Source organism: Rhinatrema bivittatum, chromosome 2 (assembly GCF_901001135.1).
Source record: "Rhinatrema bivittatum chromosome 2, aRhiBiv1.1, whole genome shotgun sequence".
Lineage (NCBI taxonomy): Eukaryota > Metazoa > Chordata > Amphibia > Gymnophiona > Rhinatrematidae > Rhinatrema > Rhinatrema bivittatum.
The window spans coordinates 760,578,599-760,593,302 of NC_042616.1; the positions used below are offsets into that span (position 1 = coordinate 760,578,599).

Below are 14,704 nucleotides of genomic sequence, written 5' to 3' on the forward strand. Positions count from 1 at the left end.
AGGGGGTACTGTTTTGGCCACCGGCTGTGGCAGGTCACGACTGGGCCCAGCCACATACCCACGCCATCGGGTTGCTCCCGAAGTGCCTGCAGAAGTAGGCAGCCGTCCTTGACGCTCTCCGCAGCAGTTGCCGCTGCTGAAACTTGACCACGTCTGTCGTCCTCCTGTGTGCTGACTCCTCCCCTGCCGGGCCTTCCTAGAGCTGCACACGCGGCTGAAGCACTGGATTTAAAGGGGCCACGACAGGAAATTGTCGCAGCCCCTCCCTGGGGACGCCTTCTTCCGGATTGCTATTTAAAGCAAGGTCTGCCCCTCAGACTTTGCCTTGGTTTCTTGACTCCTGGTTCCGTGTTGTTCCTCAGTTCCTGTTCCTGTTTCCTGTGTTCCACTGCCTGCCCTTCTCGGACCTGCTCCTGTCCTTGCTGCTTCCGCTTCCTTCCTCCTTGGACGATTCTTCTGGCTTTGACCCCTGGACCGGCTTCCGACCATTCTTCTGGCTTCGACCCCTGGACCGGCTTCTGACCATTCTCCTGGCACCAACGTCTGGACCGGCCTCCGACCTCTCTCAGGTTTTCGACCTCAGACTGTATTTTGACTTTTCTCTTGCCCTCACGGAGGTCCACCTAAGTCCAGCCGGCCCCACATACTCAAGGGCTCAACCTGGGGGGAATGGGGCTGGTACTGGTGAAACTCCAGCCGGCCCTCGCTTCAGTACAGCCTTGCCTTCCGACGGTAGGGATCTGTGAGGGTCTTCTCTCTCAGGTAGCGCCAACTTTACCTCGGACTAAGGATCTACCTCTCAGACCGTAACACTCGCTTGGAGGGCAGCAGTTTTAAATTTCATAGGACAAATGTAGGAGGGTAGAGCCCTGGCTACTTTCATGAATTTGTGTCAGAAATATCATTTAGACACATATACACATTATGTTTATTTGTAGTTATGTAAGGATACCACTAAATTACTTAGGTAAAGGGAACTTTAAGAGGCAGGAATTGGTTCGAAAAAATTATATCTTAGCCACCTCCACTAACTAAGTTTATTTCCTGAATTTATAATTTAATGAACATTATTAATGAAAAAGAAACAAATAAGAAGGTCATTGAAAAATGGAACAGAGATCTTTATGAGGAATTTGATGAAGAGGACTGGCGAGATATTTGGGTCTCGATCTCAGAAATCTGTCTGTAACAAAAAAAGAGAATTGTTATTTAAATTACTTCACAGTATATACAGTTGCCCTACTATTTTTGCTACCATTGAGGGTGCTAGTAATATTTGTTGGAGAGGGTGCAGAGGTGTGGAGACATATTTTCATATATATGTGGGGTAGATCAATCATTCTGGTTTATGGTACAACAAGAGATACAATTGATTATACAAAAACATATTGATTAGACAACACAAACTTTGTTTGTTGGGGATTTGGAGTGATTTGGATTTTACCAAGAATATTAAACAGCTGGTTGGGTAGTTGCTGCATGCAGCAAGATTAACTATTGTGATACACTGGAGATTCTCCCTGCCAGTAGAAGAACTCTGTGCAACAATGGAGCAAATCACTTTTGGATATGTGGAAAATCAGAGCGTTTAGACAAAGTGTGGAGCATATATTGCAACTGGAGAAGGGGCATTGTGAGTGAGGTTTTGCCAACTACAGGGTGAAGGATGCTTTTGGGTAAATTTGATGTTGCCTTCCTTCAAATGTGCACTGGTCTGCCTATGCTCCCTTTGATGTACGCCTTTGAATACAATTAAGAACATAAGAAAATGCCATACTGGGTGTTGCGGCTTGACGCTGCGAGAGTAGATGGTGGACACTTGAGCTGGCCTACTGAAGATGATAGGGCAGGCCAGGAGGCGGAGACACAGTCTGGCAAGGCTTCACCCGGAGCCTGGGACCCCCCTGGGAGGAGCCTGTAGGGGCCCGGGCCCTTGGGACTTAGGCGCTGCTATGAAAGTCCAGAAAGGCTGAGGCGGAGGGAAGGCAGAAGGCCTATCAGCAGCAGAGATGGTTCACGTGTTGCCAGAGAGAGTCAGAGAAGGACCGGGTCAGGGGACTGGCCCAGAAGGTACGCTGGAACCAGCGCAGGCAGACAGGGATAAGAGTTCGTGGTAACCCGGGTAGGGTTGGCGGCAGGCTGCAGCGAGGTAGAGTGGAGACAGGGCAGGCCGCAGGCTGCGGCGACGTCAGAAGCAAACCGGGGATGAGCAGGCTGCGGGCTGGAGCAGAGTCAGAGGCAAACCGAAGTCGAGGCGGGCAGCGAGCTGTAGCGGAATCAGAAGCAGACCGGAGTCAAGGCAGGCAGCGAGCTGTAGCGGAGTCAGAAGCAGACCGGAGTCAAGGCAGGCAGCGAGCTGTAGCGGAGTCAGAAGCAAACCGGAGTCAAGGCAGGTACCAGGAAGACAACAGGAACGCAACTGGAAGCAGCTAGATAGCTGGGAACCTCGTTGCAAGGCGTTTAGGGAAAGTTTGAACGCATGTTATATCGGAAGCCGAGCGTGACGTCAGCCAAGAGGGCGGAGCTGGGCTTCCGGGAGCTGGGCGCACAAGAAGGGCGTCCTCACGCGCGTGCGAGGCCGGAGAGGAACAGGGCCGTAATGGCGTCCTCCACGTGGGAAGCGCGCGGACACAGAGCCCACCGGGACCTGGACCGGGCGGAATCCGGCGACCACCGGAGCAGAGGTAGGCGGGCCTGAGCCCTATCAGGAGAGGGGCGGTCAGGACCGCAACAGTACCCCCACCTTTACGGCCCCTCTTTAGAGGACCGGGTTTTTCTGGGTGGTCAAGGTGAAACTGCTGAAGAAAGGATTTGTCCAGGATGTTACGGCTGGGTTCCCAAGTGTTGTCCTCATCACCGCAACCTTCCCAGGCGAGGAGATACTCCCATCTTCGGTTGCAGAATTGTACATCTAGGACCTCGCGTACTTGGTAAGTAGGATCATCAGCGATGGGAGTAGGAGATGGGTCCGGAGGTTTGCGGTGGTAGCGGGAAAGAACCAAGGGTTTCAGCAGAGAGATATGGAAGACGTTGTGGATCCGGAGCGAGGATGGCAATCTCAACCGGTAAGAGACGAGGCCCACTCTTTCAGCAATCCGGAAGGGACCGCAGAACCGGGGTGCAAACCTCCTCGAGGGAAGCCGGAGATGAACGTTCTTCGTACTGAGCCAAACCCGGTCTCCTGGTTGATAAGTGGGAGCCGGGCGTCGGTGGCGATCAGCTGTTCGCTTGGCGGAGGAGGCTGAGAGAGCCAACTTGTCTTGGGTCTTTTGCCAAAGAGTCTGCAATTGCTGAGCCATCATTTGGGCGGCCTGGGAGACACTAGGCGTAGGAATGGGAAGCGGAGGTTTAAGTTGCTTCCCATATACCAGCTGGAAGGGTGAGAGTCCGGTGGCGGCATGAAACTGATTGTTGTAGGCAAACTCGGCCCAGGGCAGAAGCTCCGACCAGTTGTCCTGCCTTTCATTGATGAAGGCTCTTAGGTAGGTCTTCAGGGAGCGGTTCATCCTTTCGGACTGCCCATTGCTCTGCGGGTGGAAAGCGGTGGAGAAGCTGAGCTGCACCTTGAAGCATTTGCAGAGAGCCCTCCAGTAGCGTGCGGTGAACTGTGGCCCGCGGTCAGAAACAATGTCCTGCGGAAGCCCATGGATTCGAAATATATGCTGGGCAAAAAGGAGAGCCGGTTCAGGTGCAGATGGTAGCTTGGGCAATGGGACAAAGTGCACCATTTTGGAAAAACGGTCGATGGTGACCCAGATGACCGTCTGACTGTGTGACCATGGCAGGTCGACCATAAAGTCTGTAGCGAGGTGGGTCCAGGGTTCTGTGGGAACCGGCAGAGGTTGCAGAAGACCACACGGAGGCCCAGGACTGGGCTTTTGTTGAGCACAAGTGGGACATGAACTCACGTAGGTGCGGACGACCTGTCGGATGTTGGGCCACCAGTAGAACCGGTTGAGGAGTTCCAATGTCCTTTCTCGCCCGGCGTGGCCTCCAGTGAGAGAGTCATGGGCCCAGCCAGGGTCTTTAGACGGTCTCGCCGGGGAACTACGGTCCTATCCTGGGAGAGGACCATCAGGGCGGATAGGCGGAACTTGCTAGGGTCCAGAATGTACTGCGGAGGCTCAAGGTCATCTTCAGACATGGAGGTCCGCGAGAGGGCATCGGCCCGAAGGTTCTTGGCTGCAGGGCGGTATTGTAGAGTAAAGTCAAAGCGGCTGAAGAACATGGACCATCGGGCTTGACGGGGGTTTAATCGTTGGGCCTGGGATAAAAACTCCAAGTTCTTGTGGTCAGTGTATACAGTGGTTGGGTGTCTTGCTCCCTCGAGCCACTGTCTCCATTCCTCGAAGGCGAGTTTGATCGCTAAAAGTTCTTTGTCGCCAATGGAGTAATTCGCTTCAGCTGGGGAGAATTTTTTGGAGAAGTACGAGCAGGGTAGCAACTGTCCAGAAACGGAGTGTTGGCTGAGGACCGCCCCCACGGCCATACTGGAGGCGTCGACCTCGACGATGAAGGGTCTTGCTGGGTCCGGATGGTGAAGGCAGGTGTCAGCCAGGAATGCCTCCTTCAAGTCTGAGAATGCCTCAACTGCACGTCGGACCAGTTCTTGGCGTCGGCTCCCTTGCGGGTCATGGCAGTAAGGGGAGCGACCCGATGCAAATATCGTGGAATAAAATGTCTATAGAAATTAGCGAACCTCAGGAATCTTTGGAGAGCCTTGAGACCCCGGGGTTGAGGCCATTTAGTTATGGCCAAGACCTTCTCGGGGTCCATCCGGAAGCCAGTGGAGGAAATGATGTACCCCAGAAAGGGCAAGGACTCCGCCTCGAAGACGCATTTCTCCAGCTTGGCATAGAGGCGGTTGTCCCGGAGCGCCTGCAGGACTTGTGTGACGTGTTGGCGGTGAGATTCCAGGTCCCTTGAGAAGATAAGCACGTCATCCAAGTATACAATGACGTGAGAGTGCAACATTTCACGTAAGACCTCGTTCATGAGGTTCTGGAAGACGGCCGGGGCGTTGCAGAGTCCAAAGGGCATTACTAAGTACTCGTAATGCCCGTCCCTGGTATTAAAGGCCGTCTTCCATTCATCTCCAGGACGAATACGGACGAGGTTGTAGGCCCCCCGAAGGTCTAGTTTCGTGAATACTTGTGATCCCTGAAGGCGATCCAAAAGTTCAGGGATCAGTGGAAGGGGATAACGATCCCGCTTGGTGATGGCATTCAAGCCTCGATAGTCTATACAGGGACGGAGTGAGCCGTCCTTCTTAGCCACAAAGAAGAAGCCGGCTCCAGCGGGAGAACGAGAGGGGCGAATGAAGCCCTTGGCAAGGTTCTCAGTAACATACTGAGACATGGCAGCAGTCTCTGGCAGGGACAAAGGATACACCCGGCCTCGCGGAGGTGTGGTACCCGGTAGCAGATCTATCGGGCAATTGAAAGGCCGGTGTTGAGGGAGAATCTCTGCCATTTCCTTGGAGAAAACGTCGGCGAAAGCTTGATATGGCTCTGGTAAGAGAAGCGAAGAGCACAGCTGTAGAGGCTTCGGAGGACGCGGGACCTGTAGACAGTGTGTAAAGCAGAAGGGACTCCACTGGGTCAGCTGGAGGGTGTCCCATTGGATTACTGGGGAATGACGTTGCAACCACGGAAGTCCAAGAACCAGGGGATGCACTGCCCATTCCAGGACCAGCAGGGAGATGCCTTCCGAGTGGAACAGCCCGGTCTGGAGAGTCAGAGGGGCCGTGCAGCAGGTAATGGTCCCAGGGAGCAGTGTACCTCGGATGGAGGAGATACACAGTGGGGGAACCTTAGGTTGTGTGGGGAGCGATAGCTGTTCTACCAGGTCAGCTACGATGAAATTACCCTCGGCCCCAGAGTCAATGAAGGCTCGGGTCTGGAGTTCCCCACCGGGGTATCTGAGAGTCACTGGTATGGTGCATTGAGGAGCTGAGCCTGCAAAGCCTAGGAGTAGCTCCTCAGTGTAACCTAGGCGCGGTCGTTTCCCGGACGCTCCGAGCAGTTGGCGAGGAAATGCCCCTTGCCTCCACAGTAGAGGCAAAGGCCCTGCGTGTGGCATCTCTTCCTTTCTTCAGGGGTTAGTGGAGATCTGCCCAACTGCATAGGCTCTCCGAGACTGGCAGAAGCGGGTGGTCCCTTGGGTGCTGAGATTCTGGCGGCACTTGAGGGCAGCGGTGGAGTCCTACAATAGGAGCGGGTCTCCTTATCTCGCTGCTGTAGGCGGCGATCCACCCTGCCGGCAATGTCAATTAAGTCATTAAGGTCTTCCGGGAGATCTCGGCCCGCTAGCTCATCCTTGATGTGACTGGCTAGCCCTTCCAGGAAGATCCCCCTAAGGCAATCATCCCGCCAGCCAACTTCCATGGCTAAGGTGCGAAAGTCTATAGTATAATCCACCACAGAGCGTGTTTCTTGCCTGAGGTGCAAAAGTTCAGAGGCAGCCGTGGTTTGGTGTGCAGGATTGTCGAAAGCGAGATGGAAGTTGAGAACAAACTCTTGAAGATTCTGTAACAAGGGATCCTGACGCTCCCACATGGGAGAAGCCCAGTCGAGTGCCTTGCCATCAAGTAGGGAAAATATGTACGCCACTTTGACTGCGTCCGAGGGGAATTGTGCAGGCAGGAGGGTAAAGCGCACATAGCACTGATTCAAGAAGCCTCGGCATGTCTTGATATCCCCGGCATAGCGGGTCGGTACGGGCAACTGAGTTACCGAAGCAGAACTGGGCACTGAAGCAAGAGGTGGAGCTGGAGGCGGGTCCGGTGGAGCGGCCTCCAGACGACTGACCAGCTGTTCCACGGTGGCAGCAAGAGTATCGATGCAGTGCCGTTGCTGTTGGACGCGTTGTGCCATCCCCGGGATGGCCTGTAGGCTTGGGGCCTCCACCGAGTCCATGGCCTTGCAAACTGTTGTGGCTTGACGCTGCGAGAGTAGATGGTGGACCCTTGAGCCGGCCTACTGAAGATGATAGGGCAGGCCGGGAGGCGGAGACACAATCTGGCAAGGCTTCACCCGGAGCCTGGGACCCCCCCGGGAGGAGCCCGTAGGGGCCCGGGCCCTTGGGACTTAGGCGCTGCTATGAAAGTCCAGAAAGGCTGAGGCGGAGGGAAGGCAGGAGGCCTATCAGCAGCAGAGATGGTTCACGTGTTGCCAGAGAGAGTCAGAGAAAGACCAGGTCAGGGGACTGGCCCAGAAGGTACGCTGGAACCAGCGCAGGCAGACAGGGATAAGAGTTCGTGGTAACCCGGGTACGGTTGGCGGCAGGCTGCAGCAAGGTAGAGTAGAGACAGGGCAGGCCGCAGGCTGCGGCGACGTCAGAAGCAAACCGGGGATGAGCAGGCTGCGGGCTGGAGCGGAGTCAGAAGCAGACCGGAGTCAAGGCAGGCAGCGAGCTGTAGCGGAGTCAGAAGCAAACCGGAGTCAAGGCAGGTACCAGGAAGACAACAGGAACGCAACTGGAAGCAACTAGATAGCTGGGAACCTCGTTGCAAGGCGTTTAGGGAAAGTCTGAACGCCGGTTATATCGGAAGCCGAGTGTGACGTCAGCCGAGAGGGCGGAGCCGGGCTTCCGGGAGCTGGGCGCACAAGAAGGGCGTCCTCATGCGCATGCGAGGCCGGAGAGGAACAGGGCTATAATGGCATCCACCACATGGGAAGCGCGCGGACAGAGAGCCCACCGGGACCTGGACCGGGCGGAATCCGGCGACCACCGGAGCGGAGGTAGGCGGGCCTGAGCCCTATCAGGAGAGGGGCGGTCGGGACCGCAACACTGGGTCAGACCAAGGGTCCATCAAGCCCAGCATCCTGTTTCCAACAGTGGCCAATCCAGGCCATAAGAACCTGAATTAGATTTATATGAAAATGTTAAAGTTTGAAAAAAAATTAGAAAAGTCTGCATTTTTAAAAAAATGGTCCAGCATTTGGCCTTCCCAGCCAAAAAACTACCTAGTCCCAGTGTCATGGCTTAGTACCAGGCCAGGCCTGATGCTGGTGCCTAGAGGCAGGCTGGGCCCAGTGCCAAAACATAGGTCTTGGACGGGACTGACATTAAGGCCTTGCCCTAGGCTGGGTCCTGGTACCAAAGCCTAGGCCTATTCCAGGGCAGAGTCCCAGCACCTAGGCCCAGGCCCTGGCTGGGCCTGGTACTGAGGCCTAGGCTTAGGTATGGGCTGGGGTCATGCGCTAAGGTGTAGGCTCTGGCTGTGACCTGTACCAAGGCCTAGGCCCTGTCTGGGATCCTACAACAAGACATGGCCTGAGCTGGGCCTTGCACCAAGGTCTGGGCCTCAACTGGACCTGGCACCAAGGCCTAGGCCCAGTGCAGAGACCTGAGCCCGCCACCGAGGACTGGGGTTGGTGCCGAGACCTAGTCCCCGAGCTCAGTGCTGAGGCCTAGGCCTGGGCCAGGCTCGATGCTGAAGCCTAGGCTTGGGTCAGATCCAGCATGGAGGCCTAGACCTGGGCTGGGTCTCTAGACAGCCATACATCAAAATGGTGCTGGCTGCACTGGTGGAAGGCACCAAAGTGATGTCACTTTGGTGCCATCTTCCAGGTGAATGGAATCATATTTCAAGTGCTGGGAGCAACTAAAGGCAGGAGCAACTAAACGTCCTAGCCTGGACCTAGGCCTTGGCACTGGACGCAGTAGTTTTTTGGCTCAAGAAGGCTCAGCCAGAAGTGCTGGAGGCCCTTTTTTATAAATGGATTATTGGTTTTTTTGCTTGTTTAATGTTTTTTTCATTTTGGTAAATGAACCAAACAAAAAAATCAAACATTAAACAAACTGAAAAAAATGAAAAAAATCAAACAAACCCCCAAAACAAACAAACAAAACAAAACAAAAATTTTGAGGATGCACATCCCTAAAATAATCTGAGCAGCCTGGGACTAGTTTGATTCAATAACTCTGTGAGCAATATTGTGAAGAGGTTAGAAAGGAAAGTTAGCTTTTTTAGCAGATCACTCTAAGATCTGGAACAGAGTGGACAATCCTAAGGGAGTAGACAGAATGAGATGTGACCTAAGAAAACTTGGAATAGGCAAATGCTTGGCAGTTAAAATTCTGTGCAAAAAAGTGTAGAATCATACGTTTAGGTTACAGTACACAGTGGCAGATAAGATGCCAATGTGCACAACTCTGGAAAGAGACTTCATGATCATGTCTAATGACCTCAAAATAGTGAAAGATGGTGGCCAGAACTAGAAGGGTGTTAGGGTGCTTAGAGAGATGCATAGCCAGTCTCAAAATAGTGAAACAGTGTAATAAGGTGGTGGCCAGAACTAGAGGGATATTAGGGTGCATAGAGAGATGCATAGCCAGTAGAAAAAAAGAAATCAGTAATAGTAGGTCATTGATGCAAACTTATCTAGAATATTGTGTCTAGTTCTGGATACCATACCTCCAAAAGAATACAAAAAGTGGAGGAGTTTTGGAGAAAGTCTACCAAAAAGGTGCCGGGTCTACATCCTATGAAATGAGACTTAAGGACCTTAATATGTATACCCTAAAAGACAGGAAACACAGAGGGGATAGGACAGAGAAATGTAAATACTCCAAAGTTATAAATAACTCACAGGAAGCAAACCTTTTCATAAGAAAAAATGCTCTAGAACAAGAGGTCATGACATAAGGCTCCAAGGAGCAGACTCAGGAACAACATCAGAAAATATTTCTTCCTGGGCAGGGTAGTGGATAAAAAGAACAGTCTCCTGGTGGATGTGATGGAAATAAAGGGAAATGGAATTCAAGAATGCATGGAATAAGTACAGAGAATCTCCAGTTGTGAGAAAGTGAGGAGAAAGCCATAGTACTGTGCAAAGAATGAAAATAGGTAGACTAGCTAGGCCATATGGTTCTTATTTGCCATCATATTCTCTGTTTCTATATATCTTTCAAGCTCAACCCCTAGCATTAACATCATGGAACGCATACATTCTGACTTTGAGATGTCAGACTTTTTGATTGCTCAGGTTACTAAGTTCTGTTATGTGACATTTTGTTATTACTCTGCTCTATACCTTTGGGTCCACGGTGGCTTGGCTGAGGGAGCACGAGCCCTTGCAGCAGCCTCTCCTTGCTAAAGCTTGACACACAGCATCAGAGAATCGCTGAATACCATGCAGAGCACACTGAGATCTTGGTCTTCCATTCTCAGTGCATAACATCATCATAGCTCACTGGAAACTTCTGCAAACGTGGGAAGTGCAGTAGAATTGCCATTGACAGCTCCTGTGACAAATGGACAGACAGAGAGACTGAGGGACTGCCGCTCACATCAAAACAGTGCTTTTCAAATTTTTGAACCACTCTAAAAATGTTCTTGTTTGGGCAGGGTGGCCTCTTCAGTGCCTACCCCAACAAATACTAGCAGATAATTCTGGTGGTGCTAGTGGAGACAAAACCATATTGTGGTACATGGTCAGGGAACATACTTATGCAGCTTGAGTTACTAAAAGGGTTTGTCCCAAGAAGCCTAGAATAATATACATTATTGTATATAACTTTTGATTTAAACTCCAAAATGTTAAATGTGAAAATGAGACAAAGCATAATAAACACCAAACCAATACACATACTAGTGCTGAGAACCTGTAATTTACTAAATATATAATAATATACTGTAAGGGGCACACCAGATTTGTCCCTTATTGGCAGAGTTGCCCTTAACTGTTTTGGCTACAGTGGCTTCAACAGACCTGGTGTACCAATCGTGTAAGATCAGTAATCTCAACAGATCTTGCCCATAAGTAAGCTCACTGTAGGTAGGAGTATGTTAGGTGGTTTGACACTTCCCTGTATGAGGGGTCATGGGTTTAATAAAACCTTTATGCCCAGATGTTACTCAGCTTCATAAGGAAAAGGAGACCGAGATTGGAATCTGGGGGAGTCAGTCCATAGCCCAGAGTTTGAGAATGCCCTCTCCCCACAGCGTGGTACTAGTGGGGTCTTTCCTTTCACAGGGATAGTAATGGGAATGGGTCCTTCTCACAAGTGAGGAGAATCTGGGGAAAGCAGAGTTGCTTACCTGAAACAGGTGTTCTCCCAGGAAAGCAGGATGTTAGTCCTCACAGATGGGTGACATCATCAGATGGAGCCCTATCACAGAACACTTTTTTTTTTAATTAAAGTTTTATTGGCAATAACAAAGTTTCTAGAACTTTGACTGGCACACTGAGCATGCCCAGCATGCCACCAACCCTGTGGCCACATGGGATCCCCCTTCAGTCTCATTTTTTTTTTGTTTGTTTGAAATCTGTTTTTATTGTCAAACCGGTATGCAGTACATTGCACTTGTAAATCTCCAGTAGGGGTGGGAGGGAGGAGGGGGGTGGGAGAGGATGCTCAATATGTCAATAGGTTGATTGCTCAGGTTGCTAAGTTCTGTTATGTGACATTTTGTTATTACTCTGCTCTATACCTTATATACAAGTGTCTTCTCTTGAGTAATACTATTTTGGCATTACTGAGCTCTTATGCTTCTGTTATACCTTCAGTCTCACTTTAAAGCAGATGAGCGAAAAATAAAATAACAAACCTTAGTCGAACCCAACTCTGCTGGGTGGCAGGCGGGTTTCGTGAGGACTAACATCCTTCTGTCCTGGGAGAACACCTGTTACAGGTAAGCAACTCTACTTTCTCCCAGGACAAGCAGGATGTTAGTCCTCACAGATGGATGAAGAGCAAGCTACAGGCTGCCTGAGAACATAGGGGGCCAACCAACACCCAAAAATGTGCAACAGGCACAACAGGGGTGATGTTGGCAACGAAGGGCAGCCTGAAATTCACAGTGGGCACTAGGTAGGAAGAGTTGGGTTCCTACACTGGAAACAAATTTTGCATGTCAGACTGGCCAAAAATGCTGTCTTGCCTACCAGTCTTGTCCAGACAGTAATGGGCTGCGAAAGTGTGGAGAGAGCTCCAAGTTGCAGCCCTGCAGCTATTGGCAATGGGTACTGAACAGATGTGTGATACTGGCATTGCCATGGCCATGACTGAATGCGCTTTCACACATCCCTCTAGCGGAAGGCCTGCTTGCTGGTAGCAGAAAGCAATACAGTCCGCCAACCAAGTAGACAGGGTCTCCTTGGGCACCGCAACTCTGAGTCTATTCTTGTCAAAGCAGACAAAGAGTTGGGTAGACTGCCTGTGGGCTGCGGATCGGTCTAAATAAAAGGCGAGTGCAAGTTTACAGTCCAAGGTGTGCAGAGCCTGCTCACCTGGGTAAGAGCGAGGCCTCGTAAAAAAGGTGGGCAGTACTATGGACTGATTCAAGTGGAAATCAATCACTACCTTTGGCAAGAATTTAGGGTGAGTGCGGAGTACTACCCGATCATGGAGAAATCTTGTATAAGGCGGGTAGGTTACCAGGGCCTGTAGCTCACTGACTCTGCAAGCAGATGTTATCACCACTAGGAAAATAACTTTCCAAGTGAGATGTCGCAACTCGCAGGAATGAAAGGGCTCAATCGGAGATCGCATGAGCCGAGCTAGCACAACATTGAGATCCCAGTCCGCAACTGGGGGACGTAGTGGAGGCTTCAGCTGTAGTAAGCCTCTCATAACGCGTCCTACAAGAGGTAGCGCCGAAATTCGGGCATCCCCTATCCCCCTATGGTAAGTGGCTATGGCACTCCACCTGGATGGAGGAAGTCTGGAGACCAGACTCTTAGAGGTGCCACAGGTAGTCCAGGAGCCTCGCCGTAGGGCAGGAGAAGGGATCTGGACCTTTTTGCATGCACCACGAGGAAAATCTCTTCCACTTTGACCAGTAAGACTTCCGAGTAGAAGACTTTCGTGAAGCTATGAGGACCTGGGAGACATCAGTAGAAAGGTCAAGGGATTATAATATCAACCTTTCAACATCCAGGCTGCCAGAGACAGAGACTGGAGGTTCGGATGGCGCAATTTACCCTTGTCCTGCATTATGAGATTTGGTGCAGTGCCCAGGCAAATATGCTGCTGGACAGAGAGGTTGCGAAGAATGGGGAAGCAGACTTGGCACGGCCAATATGGGGCTATGAAGATCATTGAGCCTGGTCCTGACATAACTTCACGAGAGTCTTGCTGATGAGCGAAATAGGAGAGTACGCATACAGCAGACCTGTACTCCATGAGTGGGTGAAGGCATCCATAGTTGGTGTCTTGCGACTGCTGTGCAGAGAGCAGAATCGGTCCACGTTGCGGTTTTGAAAGGACGCAAAGAGGTCGATGTCTTGTTGACCCCACTGATGGAAGATTTTGTTCGCGACAGAGGGATTCAGGGACCACTCGTGGGGATGGAAAGTCCGGCTGCCATCACATTCTTTGTGCCTGCCAGGTAGGTGGCTTGCTGTAGCATGGAATGCGACAGAGCCCAGGCCCAGATCTACACTGCCACCTAGCAGAGCAGGTAAGAGCCCATGCCCCCCTGTTTGTTTAGATACCACATGGCTACCTAGTTGTCTGTCTGAATCAGGATGACCTTGTTGGACAGGCAGTCCTGGAATGAGAAGAGGGCATACCGTATCGCACGAAGTTCTAGGAAATTGATCTGGTGATCCGCCTCGGCTTTGGTCCACACTTCTTGTGTTTGAAGACCGTTGACATGGGCTCCCCAGCCCAGGCTGGAGACATCCGTGGTCAACGTTATTTGAGGTTCTGGTGGTTGGAAGGATAGTCTCTTGCGTAGATTAGACTCCGTGTCCACCAAATGAGGGATTGTCGAAGCTGGCTGGCTACCTGGATGACCACTGAGAGTTTTTTTATTGGCTTGGGACCACTGAGATCTCAGGGTCCACTGTGTCATCCTCATGGTGAGGCGAGCCATCGGGGTGACATGGACTGTTGATGCCATATGTCCCAGTAACGTGAGGAGCAGATGAGCAGAGGCTGTCCAACAATGGCGGATCGAGCTGCCCAGGTTGGATAGTGTGGTTGTGCGTTCTCTGGGGAGGAATGCCTTGGCCATGGTGGTGTTTATGTCTGCTCCGATGAAAGCTGGTGGGACAGAGTTAGATGGGATTTGGGGTAATTTATCAAAAACCCCAACGACTGGAGCAGCTGCATGGTTAGATGGAGTGGAGCGCTCCTTCCCTGGAATGGCTTCTGAGGAGTCGATCGTCCAGATATGGGTAGACATGGACGCCTTTGCGTCACAACTGTGCTACCACGATGGCGAGACACTTTGTGAACACTCGGGGTGCTGAAGCGAGGCTGAATGGTAGTACTCTTTACTGGAAGTGTCTGTGTCCTACTACGAATCGCAGGTATTTGCGATGCGGAGGAAAGATCGCTATGTGGGGGTAAGCATCTTGAAGGTCCAGAGCCAATCTCCTTGTTGTAGAAGTGGAAGCATGGTGCCCAAGGAAACCATTCTGAATCACTCCTTGCTGAGGAATCTGTTTAAGGCTCGGAGATCCATGATAGGATGTAGGCCGGTCTTTTTCGGGATTAGAAAGTACCGGGAGTAGAACCCTATCTCCCGCTGTGCCCTGGGAACCGGTTCTATGGCTCTGGACTGCAGGATGGTGGAGAATTCTGCCTCGAGGAGTACTGTGTGATTGTTTAGACACCACGCTGGGACGGGCGGAGAGTCTGGGGGCACAGAGAGGAAGTTGAGATGATAACTGTGGGTTATGATGGACAGAATCCAGCGATCGGTGGTGATTGAGTTCCAATTGTTGGTGAAATGGCAAAGGCGGCC

General features: G+C 51.5%; 1 long non-coding RNA gene across 1 annotated transcript; it reads right to left on the reverse strand.

Annotated features, from left to right (window-relative positions):
* Nucleotides 1–1,019: 1,019 nt before the first annotated feature.
* On the reverse strand, nucleotides 1,020–10,247 carry LOC115086281. Its single transcript, XR_003855205.1, has 2 exons — nucleotides 10,041–10,247; nucleotides 1,020–1,183 (listed from the first exon to the last, which is right to left on the reverse strand). It is a non-coding gene; the product is annotated as an uncharacterized LOC115086281 (long non-coding RNA).
* Between the last annotated feature and the right edge of the window lie 4,457 nt (nucleotides 10,248–14,704).